This window comes from Moschus berezovskii, chromosome 6, assembly GCF_049115385.1.
Source record: "Moschus berezovskii isolate FMDL1 chromosome 6, NW_MosBer_1.0, whole genome shotgun sequence".
NCBI classification, from domain to species: Eukaryota; Metazoa; Chordata; class Mammalia; order Artiodactyla; family Moschidae; genus Moschus; species Moschus berezovskii.
In genome coordinates, this window is record NC_142465.1 from 83223187 (window position 1) to 83228918 (window position 5732).

At 42.4% G+C, this 5732-nt stretch overlaps 1 pseudogene; it reads right to left on the bottom strand.

Moving 5' to 3' along the window:
* LOC148777672 (cytochrome c oxidase subunit FA4-like) lies at positions 1 to 2988 on the bottom strand (annotated as a pseudogene).
* Between the last annotated feature and the right edge of the window lie 2744 nt (positions 2989 to 5732).

Here is a 5732-nt window from a genome sequence, read left to right on the forward strand (position 1 = left end):
TTAGAAGTCTGGACCTTCTTTCTTCAGCTTATTGTAATCCACATTCACTGAATAGAACTTACATTGATCACTGGGATTCAGTTTCTTCTGACTTATTCTTTCTGTTCCAGCTGATTGAACAATGCCAGACACAAGGCATACAGTGCTGCTACAGTACCTCCAGCTCCAATAAATACAAGGAAAGAAACCAAGCTTGTAAGTTTCTTGGCCTAACCAAGGATCTAGTGGAGCATATTTGTGGCAAAGGCCTTTGATCTGAAAGGAGGTGAAAACAAATCTGCCAGGCCCTAGACTAAGTAGTCTCTGCCCAAATGTACACTTTTTGGAAGATACTTTTAGAAGAATGCAAAAATGAGCCACAGGTTAAGAGAACATTAACAAATCACATATATGATAAAGGAATTGTATCCAACATACATAAAGAACTCTCAAAATGCAATAAAGAGTCCAACAACAACAAAAAGTGACAATTGATTTGAAAGGATACTTCACCAAAGAAGACATTTTTTGTTTGTGTTAACTGCTCAGTCGTGTCCAACTCTTTGCAACCCCATGGACTATATAGCCCACCAGGCTCCTCTGTCCACGGAATACTCCAGGCAAAAATCCTGGAGTGGGTTGCCATTCCCTTCGCCAAGGGATCTTCCCAACCCAGGGATTGAACCTGGGTCTCCAGAATTGCAGACAAATTCTTTACTATCTGAGCCACCAGGAAGCCCTCCTGACATATCGATGGCAAAAAGAACACAAAAAGATGTTCAGCATCATTAATTATCTCAGAAATGCAAATTAAAATAAGATACCATTACACGCCTCTAAGGATGGCTAAAATCAAAAGGACTGGCCAGATCAAATAATGGTAAAGGATGTATAATAACTGGAATTTTCATACACTGCTGATGGCAACATAAAATAGTACAACGACATTGGAAAACAGTTTGACAGTTTCTTAAAAACTTTGACATATACCAATAGTATGATCCAGCCATTCTATTAAGAAGTAATTAACTACTGAAAGGAAATAAAATCGTATGTCCACAAAAATACTTGCACATGAATGTTAATCAGTTTCATTTGTGATAGCCAAAAACTGGAATTAACCCTATAATCATCAACAGATGAGTAGATAAATAATTTTGGTATATCCATACAATGAAATACTACTCAGCAATAAAAAGCAGTAAACTATTAATACATGCAACAACACAGATGCAAACAATGAAAAAAAAAGCCATGCAAATAACCTGTAGTGACAAAAGACAAATCAGTTGCTGCTTGGAGAGGGGCTGGGGAGGAGGGTTTGACAGAGCCCAAGGAAACTTTGGAGGCAACAGATATACTCATAATCTTAATTGCACTGGTAAGTTTCATGAGTACATACTCATGTCAAAATTGCATACTTTAAGTATATGAAACTTGTTGAATGTCAATGACACCTCAAGGTTTTTTTAAAAATATAATTGAAGAGTTGAGAATACACACATTATAATTAAAATGTGATTTTAAACAAAGGAAAAACACAATAACTTGATTTATCAATCGTTCCCTTCTACCTCATTCTATAAGCTTCTTAGTTCCACCACTTCTTTATCCACAGGCACTGAAGGCATTGATGCCAAAGGTTAGATGAGGTCAGGTAAATCTAGACAAACCCAACAAGCACTAGCATAAAGAACTGCAGGCATACAGTTGCAGTCACAGTTATACCTTCTTTCAAACAAGACAACCTGCATTTTTGCTTCTAGGTTTCTACTTGGTATGTTGTCAGTTCAGTTCAGTTGCTTCAGTTCAGTTCAGTTCAGTTCAGTCGCTTAGTCGTGTCCGACTCTTTGCGACCCCATGAACCACAGCACGCCAGGCGTCCCTGTCCATCACCAACTCCGGGAGTTCACTGAAACTCATGTCCATCGAGTCAGTGATACCATCCAGCCATCTCATTCTCTGCTGTCCCCGTCTCCTCCTACCCCCAATCCCTCCTAGCATCAGACTGTTTTCCAGTGACTCAACCCGTCGCATGAGGTGGCCAAAGTATTGGAGTTTCAGCTTTAGCATCAGTCCTTCCAATGAACACCCAGGATTGATCTCTTTTAGAATGGACTGGTTGGATTTCCTTGAAGTCCAAGGCACTCTCAAGAGTCTTCTCCAGCACCACAGTTCAAAAAACATCAATTCTTTGGCGATCAGCTTTCTTCACAGTCCAACTCTCACATCCATACATGACCACGGGAAAAACCATAGCCTTGACTAGACGAAACTTTGTTGGCAAAGTAATGTCTCTGCTTTTTAATATGCTATCTAGGCTGGTTATAACTTTCTTTCCAAGGAGCAAGCGTCTTTTAATTTCATGGCTGCAATCAGCATCCGCAGTGATTTTGGAGCCCAAAAAAATAAAGTCTGACACTGTTTCCACTGTTTCCCCATCTATTTCCCATGAAGTGATGGGACCAGATGCATTAATCTTCATTTTCTGAATGTTGAGCTTCAAGCCAACCTTTTCACTCTCCTCTTTCACTTTCATCAAAAGGCCTTTGAGTTCCTCTTCACTTTCTGCCATAAGGGTGGTGTTATCTGCATATCTGAGGTTATTGATATTTCTCCCGGCAATCTTGATTCCAGCTTGTGCTTCTTCCAGCCCAGCGTTCCTCATGATGTACTCTGCATATAAGTTAAATAAGCAGGGTGACAATATACAACCTTGACGTACTCCTTTTCCTATTTGGAACCAGACTGTTGTTCCATGTCCAGTTCTAACAGTTGCTTCCTGACCTGCATACAGGTTTCTCAAGAGGCAGGTCAGGTGGTCTGGGATTCCCATCTCTTTCAGAATGTTCCACAGTGTATTGTGATCCACACAGTCAAAGGCTTTGGCATAGTCAATGAAGCAGAAATAGATGTTTTTCTGGAACTCTCTTGCTTTCTCCATGATCCAGCGGATGTTGGCAATTTGATCTCTGGTGCCTCTGCCTTTTCTAAAACCTGCTTGAACATCTGGAAGTTCACGATTCGTGTCCAACTCTTTGCAACCCCATGAATCACAGCACGCCAGGCCTCCCTGTCCATCACCAACTCCTGGAGTCCACCCAAACCCATGTCCATTAAGTCGGTGATGCCATCCAACCATCTCATCCTCTGTCCTCCCCTTCTCCTCCTGCCCTCAATCTTTCCCAGCATTAGGGTCTTTTCAAATGAGTCCACTCTTCAATCAAGTGCCCAAACTATTGGAGTTTCAGCTTCAACATCAGTCCTTCCAATGAAAACCCAGGACTGATCTCCTTTAGGATGGACTGGTTGGATCTCCTTGCAGTCCAAGGGACTCTCAAGAGTCTTCTCCAACACCACAGTTCAAAAGCATCAATTCTTCAGCACTCAGCTTTCTTTATAGTCCAACTCTCACATCCATACATGACCACTGGAAAAACCATAGCCTTGACTAGACAGACCTTTGTTGGCAAAGTAATGTCTCTGGCATGTTGTAGTGACTCTTTAATCTTCTTTCCTTAAAACCCTTGCAGGACTGTGTCCATTAATCCCAAATTATTGTATCATGATCCTACCCAAACTTAACCAAGCCCCCTTCCCCATGGAAAGTTCTGCCTTGGACCAATCTCCAAAACTTCAGTAAATATCCAGACTCCACCCTTTGCCCTCTGATAGGTTACTAAGACTCTGTCAAGGTAAAGTTCTTCCTTACTGTGCAAGCAATAAACAGAAAGTTTTGATGATAATTCAGGAAGCCAGTGTTCAACATTATTGATTGTGTATTTCCTCCAAGTTATTTTAGTAACCTTTTCCCATTCATTTTTAATGGGCAGTTTTGACTTACAGTTTAAAAACATTTTGGAGCTATTCTTTGCTGTATATGATGTCAGTATTTTCTCACTTTCCTTTTAGGTTTGGGGATTTTCTGTTGCACAAAAAATTTAAGCTTTCAATTGTTTAAAATTATTAACCATTCCTTTAAAAAAATAAATAAAGCGGTACAGCTTCTGGTGCCATACTGCCTGGTTTCAAATCTTTGCTGCTTACTAGCTGAAGACCCTTGTTTATCACTTAAGTCTCTGGGAACCTGGTTTCCTCATCTGTCTCCCCACAGGAATGCAAGCTCCACAAAGGAAGCATTTTTGACTGTTTTGTTAATTGCTGTAGCCCTGGGAACAGTGCCTGACACACAGCGCTCAATAAATATTTATTAAATGAATGAATCTACAAAGACAGAACAATAAGAATGAACTAATCCTTGTGAATTTTGGTCTAGAACAATGCCTGGCACACAGTAAGAGTGCAAGAAATGTCAGCTCCCCCACCCCCAATACCAGAATCCTGCGTCTTTGTGAAGTCTTACCTGAATACCCCTCTCCTGCATCTTTCCTTCTCCACTGTCCACTAGCGCCGGATTTGCATCACTGTTCCCCTTTAGCAGCACCCACATATCACTTGGAGTTCTTAACCTCTGAGCAGCTGAAAGCCCCTGAGAATCCAAGGAGAGTTATAAACACTCCCCCTAGAAAAAATACACCTATGCACAAGCTACTTTTCAGTACAATTTCAAGGAACTCATAGAATCCAGATTCCTATATTAAAAAGCAGAGACATTACTTTGCCAACCAAGGTCCCTCTAGTCAAGGCTATGGTTTTCCCCGTGGTCATATATGGATGTGAGAGTTGGACTGTGAAGAAAGCTGATCGCCGAAGAATTGATGCTTTTCAACTGTGGTGTTGGAGAAGACTCTTGAGAGTCCCTTGGACTGCAAGGAGATCCAACCAGTCCGTTCTAAAGGAGATCAATCCTGGGTGTTCATTGGAAGGACTTATGCTAAAGCTGAAACTGCAATACTTTGGCCACCTCATGTGACGAGTTGACTCACTGGAAAAGACTCTGATGCTGGGAGCGATTGGGGGTAGGAGGAGACGGGGAAGACGGAGAATGAGGTGGCTGGATGGCATCACCGACTCTGTGGACACGAGTTTGAGTGAACTCCGGGAGTTGGTGATGGACAGGGAGGCCTGGCGTGCTGTGATTCATGGGGTCGCGGAGAGTTGGACACGACTAAGCGACTGAACTGAACTGAATGTCAAAACTCCATACTGCTTAGTAGCAACAAACCTTAACAGGTCATAGGAAATTTCTCGCAGCAGATCTTAAGGGTCAAAGTGCAAACTGAGCGTCAAAAGCAGAGCTCCTCTGGGTTGCAAATTTCTTTCTCCTTTTGAAGAGACGAGGATTATTCCTTCCTGACTGTCCTTTCAGAGCTGACCCTTCACCCTAACGGGACAGGGGAAGGCACTGAGGGGGACGAGGGGCCGGCCGGGAGGAAGGGGGTTCTTAGTGAAAGCAGGGGGCTCCAACAGATTCCAAGATGAGCCGTAAACTTCGGCCACCCAGTCTCCCCGTTGGTAGTCAGCAAATTCTCACCAACATAACGACCGGAGTTCCAGTCTGATTCTCAAGCAAGAAAGAGGGGTAAAACGGAAGAATGTCTTACTGCCCTCTCGGGAAAAGACGCAGACCGGGCAGTATGCAAGTGAAGAGCCCTGGCCCCTGCGACTACCTTTTATCAATTTTGAAAACTTCCTAAGGCTCCTTTTTGCCCTAAGAATGGGAATTAGCAGAATGAACCTCGTACTTTGGTTGTGAGGTAACTAAACCACCTACACACTGTTTTGCACCTGGAAGCACCCAATAATTATGAGCTGTTCTTTATTAATATTAAATAACAACTGGAAGGAAGGAT